Below are 22661 nucleotides of genomic sequence, written 5' to 3'. Positions count from 1 at the left end.
CACTCCTTTCACTTTATCCATGTACACGTCGACCTATTTTCACTTAAAAAAATATTCCCGAATTGCACAAAAATGGCATTGCGCACTCTTTTATCTTTATCCATGTACACGTCAACCTATTTTCACTTTAAAAAAAATCCCAGAATTGCACAAACGTGCATTGCGCACTCCCTTTACTTTGTCCATACACATCGATATATTTTCTCTTAAAAAGTCAAAGGAGCACCAAATTCTACAATATAGGCAAACAAAAAATACATAATCTCAATGAAATACATTTTTAAACCAAACAATAAAATAACATAAAAAAGGAAAAACATGTTATACATTTAAGCACTACCAAAAGCAAATATTCACTTACCATGATTTTTGAGTTTGCTTCGTACACCCAGAGCCACGTAAAAATCAAAATATCACTCATACTCAAATGACTTTTTTCAAACCAGGTACTCTTTCTGATCGAACGCTTCACATAGTGACCATCTGAACCTCTCTTCCTATAAACCCATTCAAATCCATCTAAACGGTTTTTACGTTCGACTAGACTCATATCCTTCCTACATACAGGACACTTATAATGGCTACTAAGTAAACCTTCATTTACACATAAGTCAATTAAAGTTCTTTTCCCCTTTTGCTTAAAATCGTACAGAAACTTCAAATTAATCTTACTACACTCGGCCATTCTGCTGTCTAAAGAATCAAACCAACACACACCACAAAAACGCTTACAACACATCCTATGATTCAAAATTTCGCAGAATCATGCACTCGATTACGTCACAATAGGGTTTCCATAACATTGAACAACTCAGTCTGCCATAAATGAAACGACAACTTCACGATAAATCAAACAAGCCGTAATACAAGGGGTACCTTAAATTCTACTCTACCCAACTTTCAAATGAAGGCTTTGGACACTTAACAGTAACTTACTTAGTAGCCATTTACGGGACAGTCCGAAATATACAGGATCTTTTTTACTCTTATTTTTGTGAATTTATGTGGCTGCACTGATATATGGATTCTAGTTCAAATAATTTCAGGAAGTTTTTGAATGCTGTTAAGGAATTTTGTGTGCCACAGAGGTAAGTGGATATTTGCTTTATGTAATACTTAAATGCATAATGTTAATGCATAATCCTTTTTTATATTATTTTATTGTTTGGTTTAAAATGCAGTTTAGTGAGATTATGTATTTTTTGTTTGCCTCTATAGAAGTGGGTGCTCCTTTGACTTTTTAAGTGAAAATATATTGATGTGTACATGAACAAACCCAAGAGAGTGCGCAAAGCCTAGTTTGTACAAATCTGTGATGTATTTTGAAGTGAAAATAGGTAGATGTGTACATGGATAAAGTCAAGGAAGTGCACAATGCCATTTTTGTGCAATTCTGGGATTTTTTTTAAGTGAAAATAGTTTGATGTGTACATGGATACCGAGTTTGTACAATTCTTTGTCTTGTTATTTTGGCTTTATGTAGTGGTGATTTTTCTGCTACACAAGCCAAAATAACAAGTCAAAGACTTGCACAAATTTGTTATTCATGTACCGCCAAAAATCGCTAAGTTTCGCCAAGGGGTACTCTAAAATATACTTTTACCGTTTTTCTTACTAAACCATAATGTTGATAATGTTGGTGAAACTAGCCTTGGGAAAAACTGGGTGATATTGTGTTGTAATAAATAGCGATTTTGGATATTTTTTGCAATAGTAACCCTTTTGTATGAACTGTGTGTTTTTTTTATTCTTAGCATTCTTTTCAGTTCCTGTGTTTGGTTGTGCGTGTGTAATGTGTTCTGAAATTGGTACCTCAAAGATCGTCTCAAAGTTTGTTTCGTGTTATAAATGAGTATATTGCCTTTCAGACGAAGGCTTTGGACACTTAACAGTAGATCATAGTCTGCGATTTAAGGATCCTGATACAAGTGCCAACATTAATAAAATAGAAGGAATGTGGAGTGCAGTTAAACGCAGTTTAATCAAGAGGAAAATGAAGGGTGGCTATTATTTAACCGAATATGTGTGGCGAAAGAAGGACCAGGAGAAAAAAAAATCTATTTATGGCTTTCTTGGATGCTATTAACATATTTATCCACCATTAAGAGCATATGAGCTGAAGCGACTAAATTTTAATTCAATTGCTTACATGGAGAGTGGTGAAAAGCGTGAACATGTGCACATCAGAAAAAGGTATGTTAAAAAATTGACATTTCATTTATTTATTCATTGCTGTGTGTTAATTTTTGTTAAAAGATTTTTTTGTTTAATGTTTTTATGTTAGGAAATATGTATTTTTGTATATTTATTACTCTCTGTTTGTGTATTTTTGGTTATTTGTTTGTTACCGTGTATTAAGAGAGGGGCGAAATTTTTCTGCTTAACATGATAGTTTTAACTTTCTGATTTTGTTTAAGTGAAAATAGATTGATGTGTACATGAACAACATTAAGGCAGTGCACAATGCTTAATTTGCACAATTCTCTGTTTTTTTTTTTTTTTTTTTTTTTTGTTGTTGTTGTTTTTAAAGTTAAAAGAGGTCAATGTGTACATGGGCACTGACTGTACATGTTTTTGACTTCTTCTTTTGGTTTTATGTAGCGAGCGGAAGGATCTTCCTAGTGCTGATCTTGGCCTCAAAAAAGAGACGATTCACCAAGGGGTATCTTAAATTTTAACCATTTAATGTAATATTTAATAGCTGTTAAAATAATTAATATGAAAATATCAGTCTGTTTCTATAACTTTTAGTGAATGCTTTTGTTAACTTATAAATGCAACATAAATAAATAATTAGAGACATGGATGTGTTTCATGTAGTTAGTAAAAATATTAAATCCTGATTTTGAAATAATAAAGTATTTATGATCTAAAGGGTATCAATATTTACAAAAAAAAAGATTAATATTTATTTGTTTACCTTACTAAACATTTCTTTCAATGTAAGTTGTTTAAGTTGCTTTGTGCTAATATTTTCTCTTGGCTCTAGTGTAGAGTTGGGTGTCCCTTAGATTAGCGACAATTTTTTGAAAAATTTTGGCAATGAAATCTCGTTTCTGGTTACCATGATAGTTTAACTTTACTTTAGCCTCCTGATTTTTTTAAAAGTAAAAGTAGATTGATGTGTACATGGTCAAATTTAAAGCAGCGCGCAATGCCTAGTTTGTGCAATTCTGGAATGTTTTTTTTTTTTAAGTGAAAACAGATCGATGTGTACATGGACACAGAGTTTATGCAATTCTTTGACTTCTTATTTTGGTTTTGTGTAGCGGCCATCTTGAAATTGTGTCTTCCTGGCGCGGATCTTGGTGTCAAAAAAGAATCACCAAATAACAAAGGGCACCCAATTGTAAACTTTTACCTTTCTCTTTAATTCTCTAGAGTAGAAAGTCCTCCATGAAGGTATCCCTTCCCTTAGGCAGATAGCCCTCGAGGCTTTGGCGTTTAACCTTAATTCTCTAGACAGACAGAATCTAATCTCTTGTTTATTTACATTGTTGAAGACCTGTAACTGCTGTGTCAAAAATTCCAACTAACTTGTCAATCGAAATTCTTTCGTTTTCAGTAACTTCTCTATCACTTTCTTCACTATTGGTAGTGGTATTTTCTGGAACCAGAAACATACTACAGATTTCGCCATTCATTAATTGATTGATGATTGAGAAGCAACGTCATCACAATGAAAAACTTCTTTTATATGATCTTCATTTATTACCATTTCTCCACATTTTTTTAAAAAATCCGTAAATTGGAAAATTTTACCTTTGTTTTGCGATATCGTAAACCTTTAAAATTCGCGGCTATCATCATCAAATTTAGCTATCGCTCACTACATATATTTGGCTATGCATCATGAGCTTGGAGACTAACGACAAGTTGTTCCGCGAAATTTTATCTTGCTTCTATCGTGCACTGAGACAATTAAACCTGAATTGTATTAGTTATTATTATACTTATGTCTAATTCTTGCACATGTTTAAGACTTATCAGAGTTCTGAATAAATTCCCACATATACTTAAGCCGGCCGGCGCTAGATATCGTATCGCCTGATGCAGTCGCTGTGGGTCCTAAATTCTCGGCCTGGTGCTGGTTCTGGGTTTATGTGAATAACAAAGCAGTTATTCTTAATTCAAATAGCCCTAAATGTAATATTTGGGTCTATGTGTATCATCAACAAAATCTATTTTTAGCATATGGAAAAAAAAATTTGTTAAATTTTTCCTTATCAACATTTTTTAGAGCATTTAAAAATCTATAATCATCGCCCAAGCGTAATGTTAGCATAAAAGGTTGCTATATTCTTGTTATTCAATTACTAATATAAAGAAAAGTTAAGACATCACTGCATGAGTTATTACTGAATCTGTCATGTATTAATAAATATGCAGTGATGAAACAAAATATAATAAATAATGACTCGCCAGTTAGGTATCAGGGATATAAAATAGGTGAATGTTTTGGTTTGAGATGTGTGCCAAGCAGACACTCAACTTTGGAGCCAAATTATTAACCTCACAAATCTATGCTTACATGATTGTTTTTCCGTAACAAGGTATTTTATTTTGTGCCTAAGTAAAATTAAGAATCGGAATTTTTAAGTGAAAATCTCCACATGTTTTATTATGGAAGGAAAAATCAAATGCGCATTTTAGATCATTCCGGATAATGGTCGTCCGGATTTCGGACTTTGTACTATATTACTATATATATATAGCAAGCTTTCTTTCTATCTCTTTTTTAATAATAGAATTCTTCAAAATGGTATTTCAATAATAATAATAGCATGTATTGTACTTTCTTATGCTAATTTTTTGCTTACATGTGCTTAGTATACTTATATGTGCTTTACTTGGATATCATGTTTAACAAGCTAAATTTGACATATATGCTTAACATCATATTTCATCTGCCTACTTAATCAAGTACAGTAGAATTCCAGAAATCCGCAAAGCTTGGGATCAGAGGTTGTGCAGATTTTAGGATTTTGCGGTTTTCAGAACAAAAAAGATAAAGCATAATATTCGGACTAAAAGTGCAAAATGAATAAGGCGTATTAGATACATTTAATTAAATTATTATATACATTATTGCAATAATTTATTATATGCATTAAATTATTATTACATATATAAATTGATTATATTATTCATTGTATTATATGTACACAACATCAAGGTTTGCCGATTTCGCCTCATGCAAAGATTTCTGTTTTCAGATTCCGGTGTTAGAATCACTGTTGCTGTAAAATTTCAACAGCTTTTCATTATTTTTCCACATATCATACACAATCATGTCGCAATTCCATACCATTCTGCTATAAATCGAGGAGTAGCACTTGCTTCCATCTTTTGCAGAATTTGCACTTATTGTGTTACTGTCAATGCAACGTGTTAAACGTAACAAGCAGTAAAATCATGGGTGCATTTCTTATCTGTCATTGTATTAAAAAGGGCTGAAATTTAAAATATTCTTAATTTGTCCACAAAATATCCGGATAAAAAAAAGGCAGCACTAAACAATCTCATGAAATGGAATAACAAAGCTCAGGAAATACAACAACGTGAATTGTGAACTTGAACAAAATGTTGAGTGAATCGTCTGCTTTTTTTAACCTTGATGCAGATTAGAAGGAAAAAAACTTATTTAATTTATCTTATTTTTGTTAACTTTTTTCTATCAATAATTTGGTATTTCCATTTTGACTCATTATTATTTGGTAAGTATTTTTTTCTTCGATACTTCGTACTCAATGTTGCGGTTTCCGGAACCTATAAACTGAATGTTTATATTCTGAGAGGCAACGCGGATTTCAGGAGTTGCAGATTTCAGGTCGGCGGATTTTCGGTATTTCAATGTACCACTAAAACCATTGCCAATGAAAAAGAGCACTGTTGCTTACGAGCTCTTTGCAATAGTAAATACCTTTTCATTATTTTTTTGTGTAGGCATTTTTGAAAGATAGTCAGATTTTGATTTCCAAAAGTTGCATTACTTATATTCAGAGCATTAGCAGCTTGCTTAGAAGAAGTAGAATGTTATATTATTTACAAAAACATAGACAGATTTGCTTTTAAAATGCTTAGTTTCATTAGTTATTTTTTGGCATTATTCTAGTACTTAAAATTGTAGTTTAAAATCTAATAAGAAAAAAGCATATCCTAATTGAGAACATAATTAACTATATTGTGTTAAACAATGATTATATTTCCAGAAAACAAAACTGCCTTGCATGTGCAGGATCTCTTGGTGTCAAAAGAGGCCTTAAAACCACTGCATGTCAGAACTGTATAGCTATTGAAAACAAAGCAGCGGATCATCAATGACTTAAAGACAAAAGAATGAAATTAAGGAAAAAGGACGTGCAAACAACATAACATAATGAAAACATGTTATAAAAATATTGTTCATAAGAATGTTCGTCTTGTGAGAAAGATCAAAATTATGTATATTATGGTCTTTTAATCTTTTGTATACTTTCATTATTAACTCTTAGGGCTCCGCACGTTTTTGTACCACTGCCTACCAGCAGCTCCGGCACATTTTCGCAGGATCCAGTGTTTTTAAATGCAGTATTAAGAATATTTGCATAAATATCTTTCTTGTAAATATTTTACCAAAGAAAGGGATGTGACTATTCTCCTTAACTGACCAATAATCCTGCATATTCGCCAGGGTTATCGTACCCATATTGTTAATAACTCCAATAAAAGCCCAAAACTCATCCTTTTCCACGGCACGCCACATTTTCCAAATAGAATTACTAGATATTTCTTTATTCTTTAGAACATTTTCTGCGTAATTTTTGGTTTCTTTTATAATTTCATTTAACAGTTCGTTTGTGAAAAATAATTTGAAATATTGTGTCGGCTGTACGATATTTGTAGGAATTTGTGGCCCAATGACCTTTGGCGATACACTAAAATGTATTCTATTCAGAATATCTAATTCTTCCACGACATCGCGCCATTCATCTAAGTCTTTCGGCGACTCTTTGCTTTCACTTTCAATAACTACCATTCGTCGTCTCTTTGGTGGTATAATTTCGGAACCACTAATCGAAGAGTCGGAATTATAATCAACATTGTCTTCCACAATATCTTCTAACAATGAAAAATCAACACATCTTCACTATCACTCAACTCTATATTCTCATCACAATAATTATTTTTCTCCATGTTGCTAACCATAAAATGGGACAAATAATGTTTCAATCGTAACAGTAGCGAGACTGAGCACGTTTTAACTACAGATAACAATTGCCAATGCCTACGATTCCATAAAATCTTAAGCCTAAACATGCTAAAAAAATTGGGCTTCGCAGCGGAGGCTACGGAGTTACAAAACAAATGACGGATGGCTCCGTAGCGGAGCGCTAAGGGTTAAGATTGTAATTTATTTTTCTTCTTTAGCTTAATCTTTAAAAATGTAAAATGTTATGCAAACGTCTGCACGAGCAAACAAAGATGTCACTGGGAACATTCTATCAAGCTTGCCATCAACACAGCAAATTTCAGTACAAGCCTGCATAGCTGCTGCTAAAGTTAGTGGAAAGGAGATGAGGTATACAGTTCAGTGGGTGTATTAATGCTTGCTCTTGAAAATAATGATCAGAAAAGCATATAAACACTTGCAAGAACATGACATCCTTGCACTGCCATATATCAACACTTTAAATCTGTACATAAGGAAAGTTAAGACAGTTTATGGCTTCCAGGATGCAGTTTTTAATTCAGTTCATATCAAAACTGCCATTATGACTCCTGATTGGCATGATATGATGTAATTTTCTTTAATTATACAGGATTACTTTTTCTGTTATTTCTTTTCACACATTTGAGGAGATTTCTGTGGCTATATGGGTTTTTTTTAGTTTTCAGATTTTGTTCAACACAGTACAGAAATGCATTTTTCAGTAAAAAAAAAAAAAAAAAAACATTTACGTTATTAGCACCCTCACTGGAAACTTATAGAAAAGGAAAAGTTTTATGTGGCAGCCCCATGTGTCACCAAAAACTGTTTATTTGGCATGTGTTTGAGTACATGTTAATTTGCACTTTGTGTATACAAGCCAGTTTCTCTTAGAAAGTCCTCCACAAAGGCATCCCTCCTCTTAGGCAGATATCCCTCGAGGCTTTGCCGTAATTAAATAACCTAACCTAATTTCCACTTTTAAAAATAGCTTTTTTTTTTTTAATTTTTATGATTAGTTATTTTTGGGGGGGGGGTTGCAAAGTTACATTGATAGTTCTGTTTGGAAGAAATGAGATTAATTATCTCCAAACACAGCTATTAATTGGTGTAACTACCTCTGGGAAGTTAATGTGTTTTATATGCAGGACAAAGAATTTTCAAAAATGCACTGAATGCATTGTACAAGTAGACAAAGATATCCATATAAATGTAGGTCCACACTCCCTAACGAGATCCTAAATGGCAACAAGTTCGTGACTTTTCCTTAGGTATGCTGATAACCAGAAATTTAAAAAAAAATTGCATGTGTAAACATGTATTTTTTGCTGCTTTTTCAATGCATGATGAATTTCTGGGATCGTAAGGAAAATTACAAAAAAGAACTTATTTCAACTAACAGTGACACCTCAAATTTCATTCACCTCAAAGAAGCATTTCAACCAAAATGCAGTTTTTTTTTTTTTTTTTTCTTTTAGATTTAATAAGTAGAATAATTAAATAAATTTTTTTTTATTTTTGTAATCTTCTTTTAAGGAATCCTACTTCATGATGAAATGAATGTATCCCCATCTCTTGTTTATGCAGAACCAATTTAAGAGTTTAAGTTTTCATAGATTTAGGAAATTTCACACCTGATGTTCCAGACATTCAAAGGAAAACAGGTACAAGCAGTAGCATGTTTTCTGAGTAAAGGTGCTGCTTCAGGTAAGATTAACTTTTCAAAACCATTGTATTTTGCTAAAATTGAAAAGGTTATATTTTAATGTCATATTAAATTTGCAAACAATATAGTAAATCTGAGTTTTTAAAAATAAAAATAGACATGTATAAATTTAGATTCCTTAAAAATGAATGTATTATTGTTATAGGCTCTATTTTGCATCGTCATATAGTAGAAGGCAATTTGCTGTTAAAAAAGGCTGGATTGTTCATTGATGATGCAATAGCTGAATTTAATAATTTTGATGTGATTTTAATTATTGTGGCTAATGCTATGCAAAATGCTATCTGTCATGCTATATCATTAGACTGCAATTCTTTTTTGAAACACAAATTCACTTTAGATCCAGGTGAATCAGCCATTATCCATTTAGAGTTAATAATTGTCATGCTGATAATCAGCCTGTTGATTTTCAGCCGAATATTAGTAAGCATGATACTGAGTTGCATCTTTCAATCCACATTATTGATGACAATTCCTTTATTATAAAAAATATTGGTTCAAGCATTGTTCATCTAAACAAAGATCAGAAGATTGGTCAAATTGTATACAGTCAAAAATCGTTAATTCGGACACCCATAACCTGGAATGATCTATAATCCGGACCTCAAAGCTACAAACTTTCTGCAAATGCGTCTCGTTGACGCATGTTCATAAGACCTTTACGGCTACGAATATGCGTGTTCGCATGTGTAAAATACGTTTACGAATGCGCGTTTAATGTATAACGGACGTTATAAGCTAAGCTAAAATTATCTAATTCAGTTAATGTTGCAGATTGCGTTGTTCCTTAATCTTCGAATTGGATCCGGCTTATTATTTTTTGCAGACTGTTAGAGCAATTTTATAAAAGTAAGCTTGAACTCTCGATTATGTCAAATAGAATTTCTGATATATATTTACTAATATGTAAAGAATCTACAAAGCAAAAGTATGTTTCGAAGTCCATTAAACAAAAAGTGGAATTGCTGCAAAAAATGGATAAAGGCATATCCTTTGTTTATCTAACCATTCCGAAATCTGTTTATCAATTTCATGCTGCTCTGTGTGTGGGTGGGGTGGGACATCGCGGCGCGCAATGAACTGGAAGTTGATCTGTCAGCACTATCCTTATCTTCAGGGCAGATTTTTTATTTTATTTGGCTTATAATTCCTTACTAAATGTAGTATTTCATCTCGATGTACTCCGTCTTCGATATGAATTAAATCAAATTCCTCGTCATTCTAATTCGCTTCCGATAGCAAAGAAAGTGACGCAGAGTTTATTGAAAACGAAAAAATTCCGATTGACAAATTAGTCGGTATTCTCGACACAGCAATTATAGGACTTGAACTTTGTAACTGAACAAAAAATTATGTCTGTTTATAGAATTAAAGAGAAAGTATTATCACATACAAAACGAAGCAACTTAAACAACTTATATTGAAAGAAATGTTTAATAAAGTAAACAAATAAATATTAAGCTTTTTTTTTTTTGTAAATTTTGACACCCTTTAGATCATAATTGTTCTTTATTTAATAAATTATGGTTTCATATTTTTAATTTTATAATTTCGGCATGCCATCTTATCAGATTTAAACTGATGATCTATAATCTGGAATCGCCGAAGTCCCGACGAGTCCGGATTAATGACTTTTGACTGTATAATATTGAATTTGTTGAGATTAAATCTATACCTGATTGCAATATCATAACCCGCATCAAAATATATTTTAGAACTGAGAAAATGGGAATTGTCACCATCTGACTTTGATCTTAATCACCTTTCTGCATAACAAAAGCAGTGTTTATTAGAGATTCTGATGTCCAATTATGCTGCTTTCTCCAAATCATTAAAATCTCTTGTTTGCACTGATAGGATTACTCCACAAATTTGTTTCTGATCTTTAAATTCTGTTAATATTTTCCCTTTTAAAATTCCATATTTATTGCAATCTCAAGTAACAGATCTTTAAGAGGTGCAAGAAGTTGGTTTAATTCATTGAAATGCCACTGAATGGGCTTCTCCCATGCTTTTAGTAAAAAAGAAACCAAATCCCAAGAATCCCAATAATCTAACTAAATATCACATGGTTCTTTATTTTAAGACTGCTTAATTCTTTCCTTAAGCATTCAACTTATCCCCTCCTAAAGATTTTGATGCTTTTGAACAACATTTCCTCACGTAAATATAATTCAATACTTGATTTGAAAAATGCATACTGGTAAATCAAATTCCATGATCACTTGTAGGATGTATTGACATCTTATGCCAAACTCACTGGTATTTTAACACAATTGACCAGTAAGAAAAATGTCCCCACTTGGTTCAACGTCAATCTCTCACTCCTCAACTTGCACATCAGTATAATCTTAGAAATAGACAGCACACTTAATTCTTTACTTCACTCATTTTTATGTACTATTATAGAATGTTCGTACTTATGACAAGTTATGGAATGTGTTCAATTAATATTGTTCGAAATATATTCTGTTATGCCTCTTGATTTCTCATGATTGTGCTGGCATAATCATTAGAGTTTAAGGCTTGATCACCCTTAAATATCATTTTGAGGTTCAATAACATAGTGCATAACATATGCAAGTGCTGAAAAGTGTTTGATTGCAAATTTCTGTTATGATGTGATTATAATGCTTTGTAATGTTTCTTCATCCTGTATGTGATTTATCTAATTAGCTGTAACTAGGGATGTACAAAAGTTGTATTTTGCTTTACTACAGAAAAAGTTTAATACTTCATTTACAATTCTCTACTGTGTACTTACAATAGAGCATTTATGAAATGATTTATAAAATGTTTTATTTTTATCAAAAAACAGAAAATGCAAATAGCTCAGCACAAATAAGAAAACATTTTAAAATAAAACAGAAACCGTTAAAAGTTTTTAAATAGGAAAAAAAATTTATATCTTTACTAATGTAATTTAATTCTTGCTGATTTGGAGGATGATGAATGATTCAAATTATTTATTTAATTAATGTTTACTATTTAATCTTCTAATTGTAACACTGAATAAAAACAATGAGGTGGGGTGTGCCAAATTAAATGTGAAAAAATATTTTTTTAGAAGTTTGATTGCAACTTCCAGTTTTTTCCCAACATTAGAATTCAGAACAAATTGCAATTAAATGATTTTTTCAAGTAGTTTTCAGGACATCCAAGTGAGTTTGAACTATTAATTATACATTCAACATCAGTAATTTCTAGCTACAAACAAAAAGAACAAGGGATTTGGTGTGGTTTATTTAATTACTCCAAAGAACTTGCGGGCTATCTGCTTAAGGGTAGGTATACTCTCATACAGGTCTTCTAAAGGAAACTGGCTTGTACATATGTTTCACATGGAAAAACCACAAAGATGTCCATGCAGCCAGCCTGTTGCAATGATTCGAACCAAGACCGAACTGTCAGCGTTCGGCAACTTTTGCCACTCGGCCGCTGGTGGGAAAGAACAAGGAGCTTGCAAATTGAACCCAAATTTAACAACTTTAACAAAAAAACTTTAGCCTCCTATAGCTCACCCCGGTGTGTAACAATAAAAGACAATACTGTTAAGATTCTTTCAGAATTATTTATATAATTACTGCTATTTAACTGTTATTTTTGTTGTTTAATTGAACTTGTTTCTTTCACTGAGAGTCTTTTGTCATTGAAAAAGAGATATTAAATTGAAAATAAAAACGTAAATAGCTACTGCAAAAGAAAATGGACTTAAGTAATAATAATGGTATGTACATAAGTAATAACAAGGACTTAAGTAATAATAATTGACTTAAGTAATAATAGGTAATGATATTTTTTTAAATATTGCAGCAAGCATACATTAGGTATTCTAATATTAAGCTGGTAGTTTTTCAACAAACATAATTAGACTCTATCAATAAATAATCAGTTCAATAAATAAAAAATAGGAGATCTTTTTCAATAAAAGATAACACATGGAAAACTTTTTTTTTTTTTTTCCAAAAAAGCTGCATGAACCAACATGAAACTTGACAGCAAGAGAATACCAGCTCATTATAACTCAGGCAAAATATTTCTGAACAAAAGAATACATCTTTTAAATTAATGAATGGAATAGAATAATTTACTTTGAAACACTTATTAACTTAATTTTTAAAAAAATAACACTTTTATATGTAATGAGAGTAATATATAATTTAACTATGCCCACAGCTCAATGTCTGTTTGCATATCTTTTGGGAGAAAAAGAGTTTGGCACATGTACTTTTAAAATACAAACAATTTACATTACTTTTACTTCCTTGTACAACATAAAGTATTGTAATCACAAAAAATTCCGGTACCATATTTCAACAAAAATATCCATTTTGACCACTATCGAATGCAATCTAATGATGTTTTGGAGTGACATCTGTACGTAAGGACAGAGTAAAGGACTCTTTTTCCCCAAAATGATTTATAAAACTGAATTAAAATGGATTCAGAAGTGATTTTTCGTGGGGTCTGTACGTATGTATCTCGCATAACTCAAAAACCTCAGAACGTTGAAATTTATAGCCTCAGAACATTGAAATTTTATATGTGGGACTGCTATAACATGTGCACTTCCCTTTTTGGTTGTAATCGGCCGCACCAAAAGTCTATAAATATATATATATAGTATATACACTTTGTTACTCGGCTCATTGAGCTCAGTTTCTTTATTGCTATATGTTTGTAAATTGTGCATTTTTTTGTTTAAGAATGATTAAATTATGTTGTTTTAATCTTACGGTTAAGGATTTTATGCCTTTAGTTAACCTGCATGTTATAGTTGTAGAATTATCAACAATTTAAAAGTTGTTTAAATGCGGCTAAGCTTTTTTTTGGGGGGGGGGACCATAGCAGCCATATTTGTATACGTTGAAACTTAGCAAAATACTGAATTTGTTGCCAATCTAGAGAAACTAATGTTCACAACAACAAAGTAGTGCCTTCTTTTATTATTTAAAACTAAATTATGCTTAATCCATTCTGGAATTAGCATTTAAGTTATTAAAGTATTTTATATATTGACTCAGCATAGCATCCACAACAAATTAAGTCAGTTTCTATGCCTTTAGTGTCTTTTTGGAAAGTGAGACCAAAAGTAAACTTTCAGTTTTGTGCACTGAAAAATCGGCCTTCTTGACAGGTGGCCGAATTGCTTGTTTTTGCATAGAAACTGTAATTTTAATAGATATTCTTCAGAGAACAGCCGTGGTGGTTTTCTAGATGATATCTTTTCATAAATCCTTTTCAATCTCTCTGGGAAGAGGTTAATTGTTACCTACCGGAAATCCAAATAAAAATTATGGACCTACAGCAGCATATTACACTGAAAAGCAAATATAAGGAACTTACTTACACTGTAAGTGATCCAAATTAAATTGAATTTAGACCAACAAACAAATTTTCAAGTTTACACAATTTTGCTGTCAGATACTGTTGCAATTTGGATCAACATATGTTTGAGAACAAATGTTTTCTATTATGACTTGATGAAATCAAGATTAACTGATATGCAATTAAAATTTTGTGAAAAAATCTTCAAGAACTATTTTTTATATAACTGACTTGATTTAAAAAAACTACAAATTCAAAAGCCACAATAATTAAGTACTGACTGTTTAATAATTATTTCGAATTAAATGTTCCAAGTATTCATTTTTATTTTATACACAACCTTGTGAGTAAATCTTAAAAATGTATAACAACTATAAAGCCTAAGTTTATATTTATAATATTATTTTTTAAATCTCCACCACTCAGACTTGCATTAAAAAATATGCTGTTTGCATAAAATCCCATAATCAGCCTCTAAATAAAATTTTTTTCATCTTTTTATACTTTTAAAAATGTTGGAAAAGGAAAAATAGCACACATAATTTCCTCCCCCCCCCCCAAATAGTGGCACTCTTCCTAAAAAGGTTAGTCTCTCCTGGTCTACAACTAGCACATAGAAATGATGCTCCATCTCATGACACTATAGTCAGGTGATTTTAGAGAATTTCCTAGAAGTCTAAATTCTCTTTTGAATGAAGAACATACAAGAATTCATTTGTCATCTTTAATCTCAGAAAATGTGTCATCCAAATTAAAAATATTAATCAATGATAACTGCTGTGCCTAACAAATGATACAAAAGGTATTTAACTTTAAATCTACAGGTATACATAAAATTATTAATGAAGAACTAAATATGAAAAAATTAGTTTGTCAATGGGTCTCCCATAAATTAACAGAACACCAAAAACAGGAGTGTGTCAGGTCAGTAAGGAGTAATCAGTTATTTTATATCCATACTCTAAAATTATTTAATGATGATGGACATGGCATTATTTCTAAAACCTTTACTAGTGATGAAAGAAACATACCTTTTGATGTTTCAACACATCAAGAAAGTAAGTAGTATGGATCTTTGAAGATGGCCTTTAGCCAACAATGGTGAAAGAACAAGTAATGTATGCCTTTTCTTCAGAAGTACAGGACTGATCAAACTGGACTAGTCGTATGATTGTGGGTTCTTTTCATCTGCTATTTGGCCTCAAATAAACTTTTAAAATGTTTGTATTCAAATAATATAACACAACAACGATATCTTTCATATATCTCACAAGCCTGTTTTTAAGATTTTTGTTTTATTTTGAAACCATTCAGCGAATTCCGCATGATCCGTTTTGCTGTTTTTATCTGCATTTCGCAGCCGTTGTTATCTTTGCTCTCCATAGAGGGCGCCAGTGCCTCACAGCCATCATATTAGAGGGACAGAAGGCAGTTACAGATAAGATGTACACCATTAAATGGCATCTAGAAATTCTCCAAGAAGTGAATATTAGGGCACTCAAGATTGACCATAATAATGCAAAGACTGACAGCTGAATTTCTTAAACAAACACACATCAAAAAATATCTAACCTATTTTTCTGATCTTGCAATGTGTGATCTTTGGCTATGAATCTAAAATAAAATTTATGTGGCCATTGTTTTCATTCTGAAGATGAAGCTATAAAACCATATTTTTTATGGATTCCAGGAAATGAATAATTTAAAGCATATAAACTTTGGAAACATTCACTTATAAAAAATCTCTTAATTTAGAAGTCAAACAACAAAAATCAGCGTTATATTTTCAAATTTTCACAGGACTAGTTTCGATGGTTTTACCGAACCATCATCCTCAGCTGCAAAAATGCAAAATGACCTAATTGTTGTCTTAATGTTATCTAAATGTTAAAGGAATTGTTAACCTAATTGTTAAATAATGTTAACTAATAATATTAATTGTTAAATAATGTGGAATAATGTTAACATAATTGTTGTCTTAATGTTAAAGGAAACTACTCTGAACACACCTAAGATCAGGACCATTCCTAGGCCATTGGCTGCCCGCGTACTTTCCTAAGATTGCCGCCACCAAATTTTAAAAAGTATGCTCAATGGTTAATGAAATTTTTATTTCAAACTCACTAAGTACTTACATATGACAAATTGTGTAAAAGGTACTTACAATTAATTTAAAATATTTAGGCGTGGTATCACGAGAGTCCGGCCGTCAGCGTACTTTTACGCACTGTACCCCCGCTAGGAACAGCCCTGCCTAAGGTCTGATAAGTTTAAATTGTACCTCAAAACATTTCAGTGACTCTATACATATCTAAGGGCTTCAACTTATTTAGTTCAGCTGGAAAACTGTTGCACAAACAACCATTCAAAGGCTGAAAGTGTGGTCATGGTCAGTGCGAATGAATATATCGTCATTGGTCACACTTTAAATTCCTTAGCCTGCAGATGTTTGAAAGTGATACAGAGAAATCTCATTTGAGATAAAAATTGCATCTATGGCATGCTTGCTTTTCCTTATTACTGTCCACTTCTAGAATTTGTATTCAAAAAAAATCTGAAAGCTTTCATATTTTATATTATGCCCAAACAGACACTTTTTAATTTACAGACACATACACGCTTCGAGAGCATTTGAGCTAAAAATATTTAAAAACAGCATAACTTTAGAATTTCTGATAGACAGTCTATGTTGGAGATAAAAGTGTTTTATTCCCTACAGTGTTGTTACTGCTCACTTTGAAATTGTTGAGTTTTTTTAATCAAAAATTTGTTTTACAGAATATGAAATAGACAATAAAACCAATTCCAAATTCGGGCTTCCCGATGCCCATATTTGGGCAGAAGGCTATGCTATTCAAAATTTGAACAGTGCGAGAAACATACATACATTCACACAGTTTCTTCATTATTAAATTTCTTTAAATATAATACAAAGTGATAATATTTGGCAGCAACAATTTTAAAAGTGAAACAGACATGCATAGTGAACCAATGTAAAACGCCATTTTGAGACTATAGCCCTTCTGCGCTAACACCTCTTAAAGGCCCGTTTCTACTGCTGTATATGCATTGTAGTGCGTATGCGTTTTTCCAATCAACGAGCGACTTCACTTTGATTGACATCTGCAATCCGGTCGATGTGCGGTGATAGATGATGTTCAACTTCTATCTGTATGGCTGTGAATGCATTTGGGTCACGTGATAAAAAAGGAGCAATCAGGTGTTATCACCAAAAATTAATGGCAGCAGAAGCAGTGATGAACGCTCGCTGAGGGAAAGAATGTTTTGATAAAAAATACTTATTTCTGAATTAATATTATAGCGAGAAATCCGCATGCTGAAAAAAGCAATCAGCTAAATTTAGTTAAGAAAGATAAGAAAAATAAGATAACTGCAATAACAGTACTTAATTGCAGATAAAATCAGGCATTCAAGAAAGTCAGGCGCACAAATTATAATTCCAAGTTTATGAAATAGCAAAATTTGTTCTGACAATTATTTCCTAGTTCTGCCTACACATTTACCTTTAATAAAAATGAACGTCTGACTATATCAAACTGCTATAGCAAATCAGATATGATATGATTAAAAGATTTATTATTTTTTTCGTTTGAAATAGGTAAAAACTAAAAGCGTTAATAATAAATTAAATTTGATAGCCTTTTAAATATTCTACTGCATTAAGGAGTATATTAAATTTGTATTTCTCTATTTATAAAGATACTTTTTTGGCTAACATATAATTTGTAAGCGCATGGGATATATTTTTAGCAGCCTGTTTAACTTCAATTGAAACGCCACTTTAAAAGATAATGTTTTTAAAAGAAATGTACTAGAAGCTGAAGAAGTAACTCTGGTGAATTTTTTAGATGACAGCAAACTGAAATAGGACCACAAAATTTAGTTTTAAGAACTCATTTACTTGATGATGTATATAAGCCAAAATATGCACATCGTTCACGTGTCATGATAGCTTAATGGTAAAGCTGAGAGTAACGAGGTTTAACCTTTGGGGTCGTGAGTTCGAATCCCATATGCTTTTTCGATCCTGTCTGCAACTTTCTTAGCTTTTTGTTCCAATTTGATCTATATTCGTGTTTTATAATTTATTTCTATTATTATATGCATTAAATACAATGTTTTATTTATGCCCTTATTTATTTAAATTTTCCCCGCAAACAATTTTGAAAATTATATAATACGAATTTAAAGCATACCCTGTACATATATATATATATATATATATATATATATATTGTTTCACTTTTATGTGAATGTACATTCATGTGCTCAGACTTTGGGATATTTCCAGCTCTACAATTAACATGAGACAGTATTAATGCCCTAAACATTTTTTAAAAAAATTACTATAACAATTGCTTTTAAATTCAGTCCTCTCCAGCAGAAGCTCAGGAATTAATTAATTAAATATTTCCATTTTCTTTACCTAATGTGTGTACATGTTTACATGTATAGAGAGAAAAAGCTTATTTTTTTTAACTTCTTCTATAAAAAGAAATATGAATTAAAAATTTTTCAATTAAAAATAATATTTTATGAATTATGCATAAAATATAACTTCCCATAGTGCATTTTAAAACAAACAAGGTTTCTAATAAATTATCCAGCTATGAGCCTGAAGAAATTAAAAATGAAGAAATCGATGCTAGAATTTGATATATTACCTGCTTTCTCCCCAAATTTGGGCATATTTTAAAAATATACAATCTCACATGGCCGTCAGTAGTTTACAAGCATTGCAAATTTTGTGTAAATATTGTGAACCTTTCTTTACAGTTGCTCTGTATTTTTAAAGTACCAACTATTTTTTAATTCATTCAACTTTATTATTTTATTTATTTATTTTTCTCAGGAACAATACATTTTAGTTATAATAATATATATATTATTTCTTTAATATTTAAGGCTTCTAGAAATGCAAAGAAATTTTTAAAATTTACTTCAGCTTCTATGCAATTAGTGTTCATAATATGCATTATAACCTTACTTATCTAAAAATTGCTAGCATACTTTACTTTCACAGTTCATAAGCAAAAATAAAAATTTCCAATAACAAGGAATTTCCTTTCATAACTGCCCCATTTCTTTAAAAGTAAAAGAAACAAAACTTTTCTGCATTTTATGTCAGGATCCATATCAAATCCAAAATAAACAATACTCGCTTAAGCGGAAAAAATTCAGATGTTCAGCTTCATAACTTGCGAACTGGTTAATTGGCACCAAAATATTACAGTGACACCTAGCGGCGGAAAATGAAAATAATCTACAGACACGCGGCAGTGGAAACGCTTGTACGGATGCCGTAGGCGTGTCTTCAATTGACGCAACACGTTCGTACACAGTACTAGAAATGGGCCTTTAGGCTAAAAATTGATAGAGATCAAGGTATCTAGATTTTAGATTTTGTACTATACTATATATATATATAATACACTAGCTGATATCCACTCGCTTTGTTGGGCATACTATCTATTTGAATATGAACCTAGACATCTTACATGGATGAAATGTCTAATTTCAAACTAATAATTACTGTAATTTTTTTTTTAAATTTAGAGTCGAAAAATATAGTGCCAGTCAGTGAATCTGTCACATACAGACTTCCACATCACCCATGAGGTACTGTGTATTGGGATGCATCCCCATTATCCCCAGTAGGCCTACACCACAAATAATTGCAAACATAAAAGTAAGGTTTATGTATATCTAACTGTTATCAAAAGTTTCATGAAAATAAATGTTATTATCTTTGTTATCAAATTTTTTAATCAATTATAATTATTTGTCCTTCAATTTTTATATATGGCAATTTCTATAAATAATAACATTTTTATTTTTCATCACAATAATTTATTCCTCTTAATAAAAAATATTATTTTCATGAAACTTATGACAACAGTTAAATATAAATGTTATTATTAACCTTATCATTTAAATGTCATTTGTATTTGTAGAGACATTAGGTATTTTGGAAACAGGAAAGATGAAAAATATGCAACGCCTTCGCCAGGAATCGAACCGTTGACCTCTCAATTACGCACTGAGCGTGCAGACCACTACAACACAAAGGCTCGCTAAGAAGGTGGGGGAAATACCTTAATGTATAAGATGCAGGTAACTTTTTTGAGAACAAATTTAGGAAAAAAAGTGAGTCTTATATGCCGTCAAATACAGTAACAATTTAATAATTTTAAAGAAATAATGGGGTGTATAGTTTCAGAGATCTCGTGATGTCAGTGGTATTTTACTTATATATACAGTACAAAGTCTTTAATCCGGACCTCAAAGCTATAAACTTTCTGCATATGTGTTTACACATGCGCATAATACGTTTACACATGCGTGTTTTAATGTATAACGGATGGTATAAGCTAGGCTAAAATTATCTATTTCAGTTAATGTTGCAGATTGTGTTGTTCCTTAATCTTCTAATTGGATCCGGCTTATTATTTTTTGCAGACTGTTAGAGCAATTTTATAAAAAGTAAGCTTGAACTTTCGATTATGTCAAAAAGAATTTCTGATTCTGGAGTTGCCAAAGGATCTACAAAGCGAAAGCATGTTTCGATGTCCAGCAGACAAAAAGTGGAATTGCTGCAAAAAATGGATAAAGGCATGAAGAAAGTGACAGAGAGGTTAGTGAAAATGAAAAAATTTCGATTGATAAGTTAGTCGGTATTCTCGTCACAGCAATTACAGGACTTGAACAGTGGAAATTTGTAACTGAACAAGAAATTACGTCTGCTTATAGAATTAAAGAGAAAATATTAGCACATAAAACGAAGCAACTTAAACAACTTACATTGAAAGAAATGTTTAATAAAATAAACAAATAAATATTAAGCTTTTTTTAATACCCTTTAGATCATAATTGCTCTTTATTTCATAAATTACGGTTTCATATTTTTAATTTGGCCCACCAGCGGCCGAGCGGTAACATCGCTGAACAGTGGTAGTTCGGTCCGAGGTTCGAATCCCGCGAACGGGCTGCTGCATGGGCATTTTCGTGGTTTTCCCCATGTGTAACGTGTATGCGAGCCAGTTTCCCTTAAAAAGTCCTCCACGAAGGCATCCCTCCCTTAAGGCAGATAGCCCTCGAGTGCTTTGCCATAATCTAATAAACCAACCAAACCAAACGATATTTTTAATTTTATAATTTCTGCATGCCATCTTACCAGATTTAAATTGATCTATAAACCGGAATCACTGAAGTTCTGACGAGTCCGGATTAAAGACTTTTTAGTGTATATAGATTATATTATACATTACTGTTTTTCTTCCAATGCACACAGTGATCTATTTTTGCTTGAAAAAGCATCACCCTTATGCAAAAACGTGGCACTGCACATATTAACAATTTATATACTTTCAATTGTATGATACATTACTGTCTTTCTTTCCATGTACACAGTAACCTGTTTCCCACTTAAAAAAAACAATAGAGAACTCCGCAAACTCACCATTGCACATCAGCTATGGTTAGACTCCACTATAAATTATTAAAAAATATATATATAATACATTAAAAAATACAGCTTTTTCTAGAAATTTATTTATATCGTGGAGGATAAATCTTTTTTAGGGCCTATAAGTGATGAAAATTGTTTTTGAGACTCATTTTTATGCATCTTCTGCCACACGTACTCGACAAGATAGAAAACATTTTCCTGTTTAGGACATGGAAGTTAAAATGGAATTCTATTTATGCCATTTAAAAATTAAGAAACAGCATTCAAGTGATTGAGAGACAAATATTCCACAATCACATTAATAAACCAATCAAAGTTACCAAAATAAAGTCATTAGAATGCAATGAAAAAAAGTAAGATTACAAGATTAAAATTCTAATCTGTATCTATTCTAATTAAGATTTAATTCTAATTTATAAATTTTGTTAGTTTCTGTAAAATAAAAGGGATGAAGCAGATTAATCCATACCCTCCAAGTTTTAAAAATACAGGAGCTAAAACTAATTTCTTCAAGAGGTGCTTCTACATCGGCTTCGGGGATCATTATCTAATAATGAAATTGCAAAATTTGTTATGCATCCTATACTTCACTTTAGGCCCATTCAGATTTGGAGATGGGGTAAAACCCATAAATGTCATCTCATTCTGAATACCAGAAACAGTCTGAAGACTTTTTCAATCAATTTACACATATTCTGCTACAAACCTGTGTTTCAGCAAATACTGCTTGAAGATAACATTTCTTTAAAATGATTTGCAATTTTTCATGCATGAATAAGGCTTTTATTTTGTGGGAAAAAATAAATGGCTTATTAAGCATTTTGATGAAATGAAAAATTATGTATCTCACACGATGAGACTAATTTTTATTACAGGGACAAGTTTTTACTACACATATAAATAAAGGCTATTATGAATCTAGCTTTTCC

At 31.5% G+C, this 22661-nt stretch overlaps 1 protein-coding gene across 2 annotated transcripts in view; it reads left to right on the top strand.

Annotated features, from left to right (window-relative positions):
• The first annotated feature begins 5779 nt into the window (after positions 1-5779).
• LOC118183162 (uncharacterized) overlaps positions 5780-22661 on the top strand; it is a 62149-nt gene continuing 45267 nt past the window's right edge. The window contains exons 1-2 of one of the 2 annotated variants that reach the window (XM_085810445.1): positions 5780-5915; positions 6213-8896. The gene's annotated coding sequence lies outside the window, so the exon portion shown is untranslated. The remainder of the gene's footprint in view (positions 5916-6212; positions 8897-22661) is intronic. The other variant, XM_085810446.1, reaches the window with a different exon arrangement.

This window comes from Stegodyphus dumicola, chromosome 2, assembly GCF_044657685.1.
Source record: "Stegodyphus dumicola isolate Sdum_Otavi_A_Nest chromosome 2, ASM4465768v1".
NCBI lineage: Eukaryota > Metazoa > Arthropoda > Arachnida > Araneae > Eresidae > Stegodyphus > Stegodyphus dumicola.
Note: the sequence above shows the minus strand (reverse complement) of the source record. Positions and strands in the feature narration are given on the sequence as shown.